Here is an 18,552-nt window from a genome sequence, read left to right on the forward strand (position 1 = left end):
GACTTTATATGCTGAGGTTTGATTATAGTGCTTATACGGTCAAACCTCTGAACAACGGACACTGAGAGTAACATAAAAAACGACAGTTGTTGAGAGTGGCCGTTGTTTGGAGGTTATTTTAATATGCATTTTTGTTCAATCTTCCTGTAAAAATGTCCGCCGTTTAGAGGTGGCCGCTATTACAGGGGTTATAATCCATGTTATACGGATTATATATTTTATATAAGTAAACCTGTGTAAACGGGACTCGCACGGTTTTTCCAGTTTGGCAGCTTTATTTTAACACAGAAAATCGCGGGTTTCCGTCTTATAAAATTTCCGTTTTGAACAGGTTTTACTGTACAGTGTTTTTATGTTTAGTACTTGTATTTTAACTACAGAACTACGTACCGTACAGAGCTTACATTTTATATACTGTATACAGGATATGTAGTGTTTTACGTATTCTGAGATTGATACTTAACCTCCATAACTTACTAGACCTCATAACAGGGTTAACATTCCACATAACCTTACTAATTAGCATTGAATCAGATGTTATAAGATCAATATCGCTTTGAAAATAAGTAAAATGACAATTGTCAAATTGGAACAGGCTCCTGTATGACAAAGGGGGGAAAGTTTATATAATTTTTTTGTTTGTTTATTTATTTTTTTCCCCTTTAGATAAAGAGTCAAATTACAAATAGGGCTTATTCAATGTCAATTGCTTTAGATGACACGCGAGAAGGGTAGAAAGAACAAAGGATAACAATAAAAAGAATCTACAGGAATATCCTTCAGAACTAATTAAGATCCTTTATAAATTAAAAAGCGAATACGGTAAAAACCCGTGTAAACCGGAATAGCGTGGTACTGAATACCTGTATACAGTAAAACCTGCGTAAACCGGAATAACACGGTACCGAATATAACCTATTTTTCGGTCCGTTGTGAAGAGGTTTCTTTTAAAGTACAGTAAAACCTGTTTAAAACGGAAACCCGTCAAATCGGAAATAATATTCGGTAACGTGCGATTCCGGTTTACACAGGTTTTACTGTAGAAAATCGCTCTGTTTTGAGGAATTTTTTTTCCGTTTTCGGCAGGTTTTATTGTATTATAAATTTAAATATTAAATTTATAAGTATTTTCAGTGTTTTCTGTTATTTCTTTTATTTTAATTTCATAATAAAAATGGAAAATAAAATTTTTTTACATAATAAAAATAAAATAAGGAAATGTTATAAAATTTAAAAAAATAATAATAATAAAGGAAAGAAAAAGTTTTAAACATAAATTTAAAAAATAAAAATGAAAATAATCATAATAAATAATAAAATATTTATAAATATATAAGGGTCAAACCTCTGAACAACGGCCATTGACGGAAACATAAAAAAGTCATATTATGGAGGTAATTTTGTTTTTGCAGTAAAACCTGTGTAACCCGGACTCACCCGATACCGAATACATTTTTCCGGTTTGGCAGGTTTCCGTTTTGAACAGGTTTTACTGAACTCTTGCTAAAAATGAAGTTCCTGAGAAAATGACCGCAGTTTAGAGGTGGCCTTTATTGAAGGTTCAACCGTATAATTATCTTATTAATATACGAGTTACGTAACTTACCCGGCAAAAAAGTTAAAACTGCGTGTAGCGCCATCTGTTACGAGATTTTTCTTTTTAAATATAATTAATTATAAATCGACAAAACGTTTAATTTTGAGGATAGAAACAAGTTTTATAAACGCTAATAACGAATAAAATCTTCATTAAATCCGCGATACACGACGCTTTATTTCCTCTATCTCCTCACCCCCTCGATCTTTAACCGCCAAAATTTAATAGAATCGATGCCCCTAATACACAAACCTTCTTGCAAAATTACAGAAATTTTGGACTAAAGGCATAGGAGTTATTAAGCTTTAAAGTGGATGAACAAAGTTATGCCCCTCAACACACGCATACACTAACATCCATACACAGAAAAAAATATTATCTTGTATACTTATTTTATATAATTTAAGTTCGATTATTAAATGATAAACACCAGATTAACAATTTATACATAAGACTTTATAATTACACTTATGTTTTTTATAAAATATGCACAAGTATACAAGAATAGATGGCACATAGTGTTAGTTCTAACACTATGTCATTTATTCTATATTCTTTACATTGAATACTTAGAAAAGAATTTATAATATTCACTACTATAAAGTGACATGAAAACTCCATGAATTTTATCTAAAAGGAAAAAATTTCTGTATTTTTAAAAATTTTATTTATTACAGTATTGTTCTTATTGTTTTAACACAGATAAAAGATAAGAATTTCCTATAGTTATTAAGCTGTGTCTTTAAAAAGAATGAATTGTGTGTTAATAAATTATATAGCATATAAAATTTGCCGTATTTATAATTTAAATATAAATTTATGTGTAAAATTACCCACAGTTATATTAAATTTACCTTATTTGCATACACCAGTGGGTTAAATGATAAATAAGATGCAAGTAGTTGAGTGTAATTTAAGGAAAGTTCTATAAAAAATATGGATATAGCTGTTGATAAGCGTGGTAGGCCCTGGTTTATAATGTATAAAAGGCCCTTTCCTTCTATCAAATAGACCAAATAATACATGTAAAGGCTTGAAGCCTAGAGTGTAGCTATATTATGTGAGACACTAAACTGTAGATAATAAGGCCTAATTTACACATAAATAACCCATCTATCACTCTATAACTGGCCACAATTTACTCATAAAGTTTAAATTAGGGCCTATTATAGATTTGGGTTATTTGGCTTAAGCCAATCTTGATCTTTGTAAGGCTTGTATATAAAAAAACTAATTTACTAAGTATCAGTTGTATCCCCAAACCCGAGGTCCTAATTGTTAATTATATGTAAATTAAGTCCCGTTATAGGGGCCTATTATGATCATTTTGACCATAACTCACTACTGACATAATAATTAATTATTTAAATAATCAAGACCCTAAACTGTAGATTTATTTACTTTATACGCAAATTCTTTCTGTTATGGGGGGCCATTTTTGGCTTTCTTGATCTCCGTGAGGCCCTGTATATAAATAATTGATTATTTATATACCGGTATATTTTATTTAGTTAATAAGCACTTAAAAGCTTTATAAATAAAGTTTAAAAATTGGATTATTTTTTATAATAAAACAGGAAGAAAATTGGTAAACACAGGTACTAAAAAAGAAAGACAGAATACAGTTGTTCTACTTTTGTAACAAAGAAAGCTTTATATATAAATAATATCAATAATATAATAAAACAGACGTTTAAAACTTGATTTCTCATGCGATGACTTCTCGAAAATAGATATTTTTCAAACTTCACTTAACTATGACCCTTTTTTTTCTTACTTTTAATACAATCAAACGCAGTTTTGTTTCTCTCTCTTCCTTTTTAATGCAAATCATTGCGTTGTATTCTGTGTATGTTAACAATGAATATAAATTTAAAAGTAGACGTTCTACAGAGGGGGCAAACGGAGGACTTGCCCTCCCCTGGGATTAAGTAAAAAATTCCACAAATTATTAAGTGATTAACATGTATACTTACACTCTCGATCGTGGGACAAACTCTGTCTTTAAATAAAAATTGATTGATATAATTATTTATCTCCAAGTTTTGCCCCTCGGCCAACCAGTGGCCGAGTGGATAAAATCACTGTACACTGGTAGTTAGTCATGGGTTCACGCATGGCCAACGGGCTAGCCACACTAATGGCGCTCTATTCTATGAACAAAAAGGGCAATTGCCTGTGGCCCCAAGCAGCAGGGGCCCAAACCAATCTTTTATAAGAAAATATTTTCCCGACAAACTTACTCTGAGGAAAAATGTATGAATTCAACACTGTACATGAGATCCCCTAATTCAAATATGCTCTGGCACCCACGAAGCTATATTGCGCCATTGAGCCATGTAGAGTTTTTCGGGTTTTCTTCACGTTCATAAGACCTAAATATGGGCCAATTGCCTTCTAGGGAGGCATCCCCTCGGTAGATCGCCCAAGTGTCACTTTGCGGTGAACAAATACACTAAACTTGGGGCACCGAAATTGCAAATTTTACCGTTGCAATTATAAATCCGATTCATAAATAATCCTACAACTACAATTATACATTACTAATTTATTATAAACAAACAACAATAAATAGTCCAAAATTATGTAGAAGAACCCCAATCTTCTGTGCCTAGTGCCTCGGAGAGTCTACCATTACTGGAGATAGTCACACAATCAGGACTGTACTTACGAGTTAGACTTCTTGTGAACCTAAGCTGTAACATATAACAGGTCCTTCCAGTGGCGTAGCGAGGGGGGCGCAAGGGGGTGTATCATGCACCGGGCGCCACTCGCAGAGGGGCGCCCAAATTCTCCAAGACAAACTATATGTGTTTCTGTAGGGGGAGGGGAGGGGGAGGGATCGCAAATAAAGTGTCGTGCACCGGGCGCCAGTTATGTTCGCTACGCCACTGGGTCCTTCCCCTCCACCAAATAATGATACATATATTAATATGAAGCCCTAAGTTGCAGCTTGTTTAGCTCATTTACCAATCAAGTTCTTGCCAAAACGCTTAATTTATGGCTTCTAAAGTCAAGCTGTAACATCATTTACTTATATATAGTAGTAGAGTCAGTTTCTCTAACAAAAAACTTATTATGAAGTAAAAATCCAGCAACCAGTTGCGCAACTTTCCCGGCTTAAAAATTGTGTGCAGCACCATCTGTTACAAGATTTTATTATAAAATGGCAAATAGCTTAATTTTGCGGGTCCAGATGAATTTCGTAAAAATTATAAATGCTAATAACCAAAATCTTCATTAAATCCGACACCACTCGAGATACTACACGTGACTCCCTCTAACTCCCCACCCCCTCCACCTTTATTCACCAAAATTTAACAGAATCAATGCCTCTAATACACAAACCACCCTGAAAAATTTCAGAAATTTCGGACAAAAGGCACAGGAGTTATGAAGCTTCGAAGTGAGTGAACAATACTGTGCCCCTCACACACTAACGGCCATACATACAGAATAAAACCCCAATTTTTTTTTTGCATTTCTCGACGTTTCAAGCCCCTCGAGTCCAAAAACGTTAAAATATAGTGTTTTTATTGTTAATGAAGTAATTAATTTACGTTGCTGTCAATAGTTTTTAAAAAAAAAAACAATCGGAGGAAAAGTTTTTGCGCACGTATCTTCATTGTCCTTGCTGTGTTTACTGTTCTGTTTTATAAGGTCACTTTTACTGTCTTGTGATTCTTATGGCTGTTTACATGTTTACAATATACGTGAACTGGTTTTTTTCCCTTTTGTTATTCTAAAATTTAATTGGCTTGTCAACTTCTTCGGAAGAAATAACATACTGATCAAGTTTTTAACGATGGAAATTAGTATAATCCCCGATTTAAAACACGTTTCGGCTCGTAAAATTGAATATATTAACTTTATCACTAGTTTTAAATAGTATTTTATTACATCTTTAAGTGCTCGTGTATTCCAGTTACGCCAGCAACGAGCGTGCTTCAGAGATCGAATTGAAGCAATTGCTCTCATGTTGATGAACTTAGTTCATGGTCAAGGAGAAAGATTACACTTGAAAACACTGGAAGGTCAATTGTGACGTTCACTCATTTATTGGGACAAGTTCTGAATATTAAATTATGTGTTTTGTCAAGAAGAAAAAAGAAAAACACAACATGTTTTTCAAAGTTCAATAGTATTGGAACTCATCCAAACACTTTCATGTGATATTTACATATGTAAATTATCGAGTAATTTGCATAAATATTTAAAATATCCTGTTACTGATTAGTTTTCTACTCGTAAGAATAAAGTAATAAGTAATTTAAATTTGTTATGTGAAATATTGAAAGGAATTTATTCGATGAAGAGTAATTTAATAAAGAATTGGATTCGCCATTTTTATTTCTTATTGAATGAATTTTTAACAGAGGGAAATTATTGCGATTGGTTAAAAACTGACCCCACCCCAAGATTTTTACAGTTTTGAACTTTGAGGGGGCTTGAAACGTCGAGAAATGCAAAAAAATTGGGGGGTTTTTCTGTATGTATAGACGTTAGTGTGTGAGGGGCACAATACTATTCACTCACTCTGAAGCTTAATAACCACTGTGCCTTTCGTCGAAAATTTCTGAAATTTTGCATGGTGGTTTGTGTATTATGGACATTGACACTGTTAAATTTTGGTGGTTAAAGGTCAAGAAATTAGGGAGTTAGTGGGGTTCTTATATAGTAGCTCGAGTGAGGTCTGACTTAATGATTTTACTCGTTATTAGTATTTATAATTTCTTAAAAAGTAAAACCAGTGTCTACCCTCAAAATTAAGCATTTTGCCAATTATGATAATTAATAACAGAAAAAGTTTTGAAAATAAAATCTCGCAACAGATGGCGCCACACGCAACTTTTTTGCCGGAAGAGTTACGCAACTCGTTGCTGGATTTTTCGATAAAACAACACAAAATTCTTCAGATTAACAGTTTGAATTTTGGTCTTGTTGTAGTTTCAATCTTTTAAACGTTTAAAAACTGAAATAATTTAATGTAATTTTAATAGAAAACGTTTTAATTTGGTAAATAAACATATTTTAAAAAATAGTTAGCCCATTTTTTAATCCAATTTTTCACTGGAGCATATGAGAATTTGAAGATTTCACACGTTTCTACTGAAAATCTGTGCTAGACCTTGATATATTTTTGTAGGTTTAAAACATTGTGAAGGTATACAAAGGAGTAATAAGGTTAGAATATAGTCGAGGATAAGATCTACAGCAAGCCAGACCAATAGAACACGCATAAATAAATAATAAAGATTAAAAATATATCATCTCAGTACTACATATCCATTTGAAGTTATGTACTAGACAAATTCGGAACTAGAACAACTCTAGAGAAAAACACGAACAACATTGACAAAGCAAAAACAACACCCCAAAATCTCTCACAGGAAAATTGATTCTGTCTCGTAAAGAAGGACGGTGCCTTGTCGATATAATAAACCTCTACTGCACTACGAGTTTTTCTGTAAACAACAATAAATATCAAATTACGTGTACATAAAGCGATAATTCTAATAAACAAAAACAATACCACACTAAATCTTTATATGGCTGATTTAAATAAAGTATAATGGATTAAAAAAAAAAAAACATAGAAAATAATGAGCAGGTCGTGGGCTTAGGAGTTTTGTGGTAGCCTTTGTTGTTTGTTTTTTCTACCTTTTGCTACCTATGAGCGTTAAAAACAGGTCACAAATATAAAAGTTTACAGAAAATACTCATTAGTCATAATCAAATGATTAATGATCAAATAATGATTAATATATCATAAGATTAAACACTCAAGTACCACAAACACTTAAAAACCAACACGCAATGCTCTGTGACACAGATAAAACAGCCCATGAGTAAAGATCGGATGTCACATTTATTGAAATCAAGCAAAATCATATAGGACTATGTTATAGACAGCCTTTCAGAAGGAGGTGCCTACTAGTGGTCAAGTGGATAAACCATTAAACACTAGCACGTACAGGTAGCGGGTTCGGCTGGCCACGTGGAGTTTACTGGGTTTATTTGCATTTGTAGCATTTAAAAAGGGGCCACTTTCCTATAGAAAGTCCTCCCAGGGCATCCCCATCGGCAGATCGCTCGTGTATCGCGTTGCCGTATACAAGATACACACATGCGGTACATCTGTCCACGAGAAACAGATTTGAAATTTTAAAAGATGGTCATTTATGCCGGGTTATTGCTTATGATTAAATAAAATTTTTACTTTATGATAATGATGTAAAGATTTTATGGCTAAATTTCGAATACTTGAAATTGACAAAGAAGAGGCTGCAAGTACCTCTGCTACAAGTATTAGCGAGGTTGCGGCTGAAGTTTTCATCTCTAAAACGTGAACGTCGAACGTCGAACCCGTCTTTTAAGCGGCGCTCGACGTTCTACGTTCACGTTTTAGAGATGAAAACTTCGGCCGCAACCTCTCTATTATGTCTTGTAGCTCGTAACTTGTAATTTTTATGTAGCAGGGCCTTGGCCGAACCCACGATGGAAAGTGGCCCTGTGGCACTAAAAGGTCCTCTTAGTGCCACAGGGCAGAAGACTAAAAAAAAAAAAAAATTTGCTAATTAGTAGGAATAGCCGTAGTAGTTGCATTCGTCTACGCCGCTGAAAAAGTGCCACCATCGCTTAATGAAGCGAAAAGAGAGTGATGTTAGTTAAAATCAAATATTTTTAATCCATTTTTGTATATTTGGAAGCATTTTTGAGCTTTATTCATAAGATTTTAAGGCCCAGCATTATTTGCGATTTTACATTTTTGAAATTTAATATATTTGACCACCAGGTGGCGAGATACAGTCGTCTGCTATTGAAATGTTTACGGAAATTCGATAAACTCGGTTTCTAAACTTTTACTTCTAAAATATATTTCTAAATTTAATTTCACTGCATGAGTTACACAATAATAAAAATATATGTTTAAACGTATATCTATTCCTTTCAGAAAACCACTTGTAAAAAATCTATAAACTACTTTTATAAATGTTGCCAGCTCAGATTTGATTACAAAAATAATAATTTTGCAAAAACAAATTTTTCAATTTAGAAATTTATTTCGAAACTTTTCCATTAATCCACTTCACAACAATTAAAAAATGTAAATTTTTAAAATATTTTACATTTTTGTAGTGTTGCAAAAATATGAATTAATGGACGGTCGAATGGCTGGGCGGTTAAAGTGACAGCCTACCGCTCTGGAGAGCCTTGGATCGACTTCGGACAGGTCGAAAAACCCCAGGAATTTCTGGAGTGGTTTCAACTAGATATATCGGGCACTTTTCTTCACCATCCGGTGGGCCTAGTCGGCCGGATGACCGAGCGGTCAAGGTGTCAGCCTACTGCTCTGGGGGACTCGAAATTGAATCCGAACGGATCGAGAAATCCCCAAGAATTTTTTGGGGGTGGTCCGTTCGGATATGTCGGGCCCCGTCCCTCACCACCCGGTCGCCCCATTGTGGGCCTGGCCGAACCCATAATGGGCCTACTAAAAGAGACCCTCTTAGTGCCCACAGGGCGGGAAGAGTTTTAAAAAATCCGGTGGGTCTGGCTAACCATTATGGGCTTGCTAAAAAAAGGCTGTCTTAATGCCCACGGGCGGAGAGAGTTAAAAGAATGTTGCATGTAAATGATGCATATGGGAAGAAGCGTGCCGCCAAATTCGTTCTTTTTTGTTATCCAGAGTACAAAGCTTGGAAAATACGAGATCAATACAAAATTTACATGAATCATCTGTCTCCGATATGTCGAGTTTCTTTTGTCACCACCGCTAGACTTATTTATTGCAAGGACGGAGCGATATATGTTGTGCACGTAGATTTTTCAATAATATAAAAAATAAGTAAATTTAAAAATTAATTTCTTATTACTCTAAATTTTCAAATCGTTTTTTTTTTATAAATATAATCCTCACTTGTAAACAGAAAAATACGTTACGAATCGATTTTCGATTCCATTGTGAATGCTTGAAATTTCGATTAAACTTATGTAAATTGTGATTACCAGAAACCCTTCAAGAGCCAGTTTAAAATTGTTTAATCTTTAAAATCAGTGTATTCACTTTCTGGGATTAGGACCCAAGGCTGGATCTGTGAGAAGCAAGTGTCCGCGTAGACCTGACCTAACATAACCTAATCTTAATTCTCGTAACACCTGTTCAGAATGAACAGTTAGTCGAATGTCACGTACGTTGATGAAACGTGTCACGTCTGGATGTTACATTCGGAAGTGAAATCCGTCGGGTAACTTTTTTTTTTTTTTTTTTTTTTAACTCTTTCCGCCCTGTGGGCACTAAGAGGGCCTCTTTTAGTAGGCGCATTATGGGTTCGGCCAGGCCCACAATGGGGCGACCGGGTGGTGAGGGACGGGGCCCGACATATCCGAACGGACCACCCCCCGAAAAATTCCTGGGGATTATTCGACCCGTTCGGATTCGATCCCGGGTTCCCCAGAGCGGTAGGCTGCCACCTTTACCGCTCGGCCATCCGTGTCTTCCTCCGTCGGGTAACTGTGTCAACTTCAGATGAAAAGTAATCGAATAGGATAAGAGTGTCAAATCCGGGTACACAAAAAGGACTTAGGGAAAACCGAAGAGGATTGTCGTCTATACCAAGAATACCGCAGTCGCCTGCAGCAACGAAACCGCAGACACCCGTGACACAACCGTCTTCCCATTTTGGCAGCTCTATCATTCGATTCTTCCCCGTTCCGACTTTTGGAAGACGATAGTATCCGTGTGGCGGACGAAGAGGCAGAACTCGCGATACAGGGAGTGACAACGAACTCCAAGAAGAGGATCATCAACCACTCTCTTCCCTCCGAAACAATATTTCTGATCGCCTGAATACTGACGAACCTTAGTTAAGTGGAATGGGATGGAAAATTTTCCGCTTCAAGCCTCGAAAAGATTTCCGTACCATAAACACTTGGAGAAGGTCGTCCACCACTGCTTCACTGCTTACGTTTCACTTTTCGCAAAGATTCCTTCGCCGAATTCGAGTTTGGACTTTTTGCGTATATATCAAACTGCATGGAATTAATAAAAAATCAAAGGAAACTTATGGAAGTCGCCATGCATTGCATAGGTTCATATAGTCCTTGTGGTTTATGTAATTTTCTTTTACACTACGCTTGTAGATCCCTAGAATTTCAGAAAATTTAGCCAATGTTAATTTCTTTGAAACAATGTTTCAATAAAAGAAAGTTTACCCTTTTATATTGAAGCATTGTTGCAAAGATCTGCATTACCTTGTTGGATAACAAGTGATGAAAGATTTGAAGAAGCCTTTATTAGAATCCTTAATACGGATAAAGGATGTGAAGTATATTTTAAACCCTCCGTTTTAAAACCCCAAATTAATTTTTGTTAAATAAAGCAGGGTCAATAAAAATCCAATCATTTATTTGGCAAAGGTATGCATTACTATACATATGATTATATTTAAGTATGATTACATAGTACCTAACCTAATTTAAACTAATGTAACTCAACATAACATAAACTAACCAAACTTTACCTAACCTAATACAACTAAAACTAAATATAACCTAAAGTAATAAACGAAAATAAAAAAACCGATTTATATTCTGAATAATAAAAGTATTTAAACTATATTTATTTTAAAAAAAATAACTAAATAAATAATTATAAATCTTGAAAACACACTCGGTTAGTACTGTGGGGTATTTGCAAACCCCACGTAAAGAAATGTTATATTACTCTCACAGGAGTTGCCACAACACTGTACCAATTTTTAAGCATGCTCAATTAATAGAATCGCAAAGCTACCGAGGAGGAAACGAATATTAGTTGAGAAAGCTATAAATGGTGCAACTTTTAAAAACTTTGGGGTGTGTTCAAAAACGTCCATCCTTCAACGGAATTACATACATTTCTGATACTTGTCAAGTGCCCAGCTCAAGCTTATCCAACCAGCAAAACCTCGCTGCGTTTCAAAACCTGCTTGAATATCAGATGGCCAGGGCCGGATGGCCGACCGGTCAAGGTGGCCGTCTACCACTCTGGGGATCCGGGGTCGAAAAATCCCCAGGAATTCTTCGGGGGTTGGTCCGTCCGGATATGTTGGGCCCCGTCCCTCACCACCCGGCCGTCCCGTTGTAGGCCTGACCGAACCCATAATGGGCTTAGTTAAAAGAGGCCCTCTTAGTGCCCACAGGGCGGAAAGAGTTAAAAGAAGAGCTGAAAGACATTTAAAAAACTCCAAACATAGTGCGCTTAGTACTGGCGCTGGAAGTAACTGTTTGTTTTTTCTTTTTTTATCTGCGCACCAAAATCAGCTTTTTTACTAAATGATCCACTGCACTGTATGTGCATTGATGCACTTAGTTCATTTATCGAACGCGTCTTAAGCGAAACGACGTATAACAAAACCAATTTTATCATTGGCTGAATGATCCGAACAAGAGTTAAATTTCCTATTGAATCATTTTCGCAATTATTTCCCACCTCATAGAATCAGTTTTACTGTTTATAAAGAAAATTCAACAATGACTAAAAATTTGATCAACGACGTTAAGTGAAGATTTAAGAAAACGTGCTCTGTTTTTGTTTGTATACGGCAACTCCACACACCAGCGATCTGTCGAGGAGGATTTCCTACGGGAAACGGGCAGAAAACCCGGAAAATTCCACCGTAGCCGGGTGCGAACCCACGACCAACCGCCAGAGTCGGGTAATTTTTCATCCGTTCGGCGTAATAATTTCGTCGTGTTTTTTATTCATGCGCCATCTGCCGGATTTTATAGGAGTCCGTGACGTCATCAGATATGATGGTGTCGGCCATGTTGGTATTTTGATAAAGGAGTGGAAGCGTATCCTTCATCTAGATATTCCGCACGGAAGGAAACTATTCATTCTATTAAATATCCCGTAAAGTCTTAGATTTTCGCTGAATTCGATCGATAATTGATATTAGATGAATTGAAACAAAAAGTAATTTCCATATGGTCGTTTAATGTAATGTTATAATGTCAGGTGAACTGTTGACCTCATTCGGACATTCAAAGGTATGTTTAGGTTTATTTTTATGGGAAAATGTATTGATTTCGTTAATTAATGACGTCAGGCGAGTAAAACGATTGGAAAATTAACATACAAACAAGCTTAATCTCTAGTAAAGTACAGCATAAACAATTCATACGAAGACAGTTCTCGTGTTAATTTAATTAAGCTGAAATTTGGTAATGTTTTTGCATTTTTAACCTTTACTGCCCTAATTGTAACTGATATATGTCACGGTGAATGGTAGTAATTGGTGTAATTTGATGGATAACACAATCTGATGTAATCGCCATTAAGAATTCATTGGAAAACTTGATTGCTTACAATTCCACAATATTAATATTACTCACTTCGGTGATTCATTTTGTGTTATAATTACATTCGAGTCTTATTAACAATTATGCCTCCGAACGACACCGGAGCCGTGGGCTGTACCTGTAGAAGCGAATAAGTCAAAAGAACTGTCTCTCTATGTGCGACCTTTGGCTGGATACGTTCCCCGAAATCTGTCTATTTCCGGGTCGCATGCGGTTGGGAGTTGTGTTTAACTACTTAGCGTTCGCAACTATGCTGGCATTCTGTACGTTTCTAAATTCAACACATATCACCGATGAGTTCTCCGTTGAACGTTCTGATGTCATGTTTTGTAGAAAAAAAGAAACGTTTCCGTCGAAAGGGCACTTTTTATGATGGCTGACTTAATTAAGTAGAAGGCAACGATTGTTACTGTTTTGCTAAATAATTAGAGTAACTCACTTAATCATTATTTGAATAAATCCTTTTATTTAAATGAACTCTTACCTGTATCATTTTCTTCTATACTGGGTCTTTTGATCGTAATCAATTTTGGACAAATTCGTGGAGGTAGTTTGTTTCTGAAAAAAGCTTAATATTTCAATATTGATCAAATTATCTAACATAATTGTGCAATCGCACGTTTTATCATATACAGATCATTCGTTAATCAGGCTGCTATTACAGCATCCACAGCAAGAGCAAATCAATAGTTTCTATATGCGAAATTTACTTGTTTTGTGGATGCCACCATGTTAGTTTGTTGAATACTCGATGGTCTTTCGAGTCGTTCAGACCAACGGTGAAACGGCACTGACGTCGCTAGTCTCAACGGTCCATTTCAAAACGTTGTTTTCTCACCATTGAGTCAATTGTTGAATATAGAAACATATGGATTGAGTAGCCCACTTGACTGTGGAGTACTTAGAACTGTAGTTTCTTAAGATCCCCAGTTTGATATTCCTCAAGCTTGTCTTGAATGTTCCATACAAAAACTTTAAAGTTTTTATTGCAAATTTATTCCAATGTTACATATTACTTTATTTGCAGACAATTCTATGCTTCTGTTTTATTTAATACAATAAAATTTATTAGTTTATTACTTTATTGTTTTGTCAGAATGATAAATGTGGAATCTCTTATCAGTTTTTGAATATATTGATGTTAACGCTTAGTGCACTGAAAAGTATATAAAATGTGTTCGGCAGCCTCGGAAAGGTTGAGAACCGCCGACCTAGAATAATTTATAAACAGCTTGCCTACATTCACGCCCAAAAACTGAATTGATTTTCGAAGAATGTATTGAACTGCTCTTGAATAATTTAGTAATTACTCATTTATTATTAAAAATGATAAATGAAGGTTTAAAGTATTCAAAAGTTATGAAATGTTAATTACTCGACTATACAGTATTAGCAAATGTTTGTGGAATTTTATATAATATAAATCTTTTGTAATTATGAAATACGATTGTAGTAAAAAGTCCTTTTATTGTAATTTGTAACTTTATAATTTATTTATTTCTGGTATATTTTCAATAAATATTAAAAATAAGTCTACGTATACTGTAGCGTACTTATGGTGATGTGTGCATTGGATCTCTCCTCAGAAGCTTTGAGAATAAAATTTAAACTAAGAAAATTTGTCTTAAGCAAGAAATCTAAAATTATATCTTAATGAATAATTCAATATCAATCAATTATTTCATTTCTTATTATAATAAAAAAAGATGAATACTCTTATCAATTGCTTACTAGATTGTTCTAGAAGATCGTAATTCAGATATCTTAAGTTTCCTTCTGTATGTATCGGGAACATTCTAGACCTACATTTATCAGGGTGGGTACATAAGGAATGCTTATTTGTCGGCAGCAAGGTGTAATTTTTCATCATTCGTACTTTTTAGATCATCTCGGATCACTCCCAGAGTAAAATCTTAGTTACACCACTGTAAGTATGTATTTTGACACTTCGGTTTTCTCACTAGTTGTGATGGTACCATTGGTTTTCATTCAATTTTATAATTTTTCCGCAAAAATGATGATCTAATTATTTTTAAGCAATAAGAGAATATTCACCCAAAATCATATTTAAAATACTTCTATCTTTACTATTTTCAGTATGTATGTGAAAGCGAATTCCTCCACTACATTTGTCTTTAAGTAGTAACTTCTACATATGTACGGTACATAATAGGCTACCAATATGAAATACTTGTAATAATGATTATAAAATGGATGATCATTTTAACCATTAATAATTTGAACATATTAAAAAAATATATATTAATGTTATTTATTATATTGTATTGTGTTTAATTGCTTTCTAAACAACATTTTTAGTTAATGAACAAGCATAAACAACCATTCATGCCTGACATGTAACTTGAAACCATAATCTGACAAAGAACAGTGCCTTAAGAAATCTTGTCGTCAGATCAATCTACTTTTTTTTATCATATAATTAAGAATAACATATTTGTATAAAGAACGACTGGCTTGTTAATCAAAAAATATCTAGTAATAAACCATAATATATAAACAATGTCAACTCGAAGTAACAAATTTTCCAAATTAAACCCATATTTTTTGGATCAATGCCAAGACTATGACATACTTTTAACACATTTCAATATGGGATAATAAGTCAAGTGCATTACTAATGAAATATTTAGTTTCAAAAGATGATAATATTTAACTTTTCTTAGTAGTAGTGAGTCCGTTTTAAAGATCTAACATGTCATCTCCAGGTTTTATTTTGTGCTTTACAGTAGTATATAGTCCGTGATGATTAATTACATCTTTCTTAAGAGAACTTCGCATTACAGGTTTCTAATTTATTTATTTATTTTTTCATATATTGTTGACTTGATTAAATACTTGGGTTAATGTTACCTTAGGTGGCAAGATGGCGGCTCGTCTCTGATTCCAGCAAGGAAACAGTGGGACGCATGTTCTAACCTAACCTAACCTATTCTAATAATTTGGTTGCTGATAATTATTGGTAATTTATTAGAATAGGTTAGGTTAGAACGTGTGTCTCACTGTTTTCTTGCTGGAATCAGAGACGAGCCGCCATCTTGGCACCTAAGGTAACATTAACCAATACTTGAACATATTAATATTTTACTTCTGTGTAATTCCATTAATATATCTATGCTTCAGTATGTTGATAATGTAGCAAATTTATTAGCTTGTGTAACAATAATCTGAAGTTATTTTTTATTTCTAAATTCATTAAGATGTTTTGTTTATGTAATTATGTATCTTAAGAGCAGAACAGACAATACGATGACATTAATGATTCTTATCTTGATATTACATATACATTGATCATGTTAAGATAGAAATGTACTTATCACTATACTCTTTATAGATGTGGATATTCAAGTTAGTTAATTTATTTTATATCTTTGAACATTATAGTTAGTTAAATTAGATTATCTTTAACATTTTTCTATTTTCAGGAAACTATATACCAATTTTTATGGACAAATTTACCAATAATTTTGTATGTAAACTTTGAGAATTACAAATTCATATCGTTTCATAACCCGCTCTTTTGCTTGTCATTCAGTACTAGTGTCATATGCTGTATCGTAATCAACGGATAGAAAATGTTTTAAGCCAGACGTGTAATCAAATATTGCCAGATTGTATAGATTACAGCTAGAATAAAGTGGCTGTAGATTTAACTCGAAGCATATTGGACTTGATTTGTGTATTGGCTACTTGAAATGCCCTTTAAATGTTAATAAATTTAACTAAGTCAAATTTCATAATTTCAATATGCTGCATTATAATAATTTGTAGATATATTTGTTGTGAAAAGTTTTTTATTAAAACTATATTTTTGCAAATTATATTTATAAAAATCCTTTAATTTGAAGTGATATTCCTTCTTCATTATTAGATCTTTCTACAGTATATCATCAGTTTGTTTAACTGATCCACAGAAGAATTGATATTTGACATATCATTAGTATGTAGATTATGTTTGTGGTAATTACAGTAAATGAATTTTCACTACGGCAAGCACAAAGTTTCACCTTCCTAAACTAATACTTATAAAAACAATCTTTATGTATCCTGTATTAAGAAACTTGTGTTGTAATGTAAATCTGTAGTCATAGTATACTTTCTGGATCTTTGTCAGTTTTGGCATGCATAATTAATGAACACTCAAATGCAGTATAATGTTATATTTCATGACTCCTTCAACGGTTTACAGTTTTTCTTCCTAATGTTACTCTTTATGCTTTGTCATCCTCGCTGAAGAAGAAATTAATTACTGGTAAATTTCTATCTTTATTAAAGATTTATTTCATTGTAACAAATACAGTAATTTTGGTAAATTGAAATGAGATGTAACAATGGGTACTGTATATTCCAATATGCATCAAATAGTACATTGAACTTTGAAAATGAAAACCATTCAGACTTTTCCAGCAAAAGAGTTAACGGAACAAACAATTTCAGTTTATCTTATAAACCTGCCCCACGTTTCAAACTAAAATACTCCAAATTCCATATTCTTGAACCACAATGTACTAAGATACATTCCAATATTCATCAATGAGTTTGCACTTGATTGGCTTTGGATATAGTGAGCTCTGATGAAGTAATATGGCCACCTCAACAGTTATATTATTAACACTATTTTTACCACTATTAGGATTTAACACTATTATTAACTCAGTTATTTTGACAAAATAAGTCTACAAATGCCAATACAGTACTGTTTGTTTCTGCCATGCTGTCTATAAAATTCTGGAAACAGTGCATTAATGCAGTGTTTCTATCAATTCATAGTGTTATTGTAATTACAATTTTGCATAACATTGAACATATGAAGGTCAAAACATTGAATACGATAGGTTAGGTTGCCAGACATTCCAAAGAAAGCTTATTAAACCATTAACCTGTGCATCAGTTATGGCTGGAATATACCCAATACATAAAAATCCTAGTACTATATCTTAAATCATTAATAAAAAAACATGAACTTTTCTATCGACACACTCAAGAAAGTAAGCTAAAGAAGACTTTTATTAAAAACAATGTATTCAGAGACATTTTTAATTAGCGTGCAACACCATGCTAATAGTTCTGAAGCAGTATCACACAACAATCATCATTAAGATCTGAGAAATGTAAACATCAATGTCTGAAGTGGGATTCGAGCTTGTGATCTGCTAAAGTAGGAAAGTCTTAACACATCTAGCTGTCAGGCTTGCATTTATTAACTACTAATTTGTATTAATTAAACTTCATATTAATAAGTTATTTTTATTTTATTGATAATTTCTTTATCTTTACAGTTTTCATGTTTTCTATTAAGTAAGAAATTTGATTCCCTCCAAGCTATTATGGATAGAACAAATTCCATTAGGAATTTAGTTTCAGATTGTTTTTTTTTTTGATTCACAAATGACATAAATATTACTCCTTACTGGAATTTATCTAGAACATGATTAAAACTAACTGCTATGGATTTTCAGCTTAAACTGCTAAAGTTTGAATTATAAATTCTTTTATATTTAATAAATTGGTATGCTGGCATATGTTGTACAGTTTTTATTAATTTTTTATTAAAAGAATATTTAAACATAGCTTATACTGTAATTCCAATA

The 18,552-nt window shown here is 33.6% G+C and overlaps 1 protein-coding gene across 1 annotated transcript in view; it reads left to right on the forward strand.

The window, feature by feature from the left end:
* Positions 1–18,552, forward strand: part of Ssu72 (Ssu72 CTD phosphatase) — a 204,141-nt gene that overhangs the window by 146,516 nt on the left and 39,073 nt on the right. The window lies entirely within an intron of this gene.

This window comes from Centruroides vittatus, unplaced genomic scaffold (assembly GCF_030686945.1).
Source record: "Centruroides vittatus isolate TY-2023 unplaced genomic scaffold, ASM3068694v2 contig_1213, whole genome shotgun sequence".
Taxonomy (NCBI): domain Eukaryota; kingdom Metazoa; phylum Arthropoda; class Arachnida; order Scorpiones; family Buthidae; genus Centruroides; species Centruroides vittatus.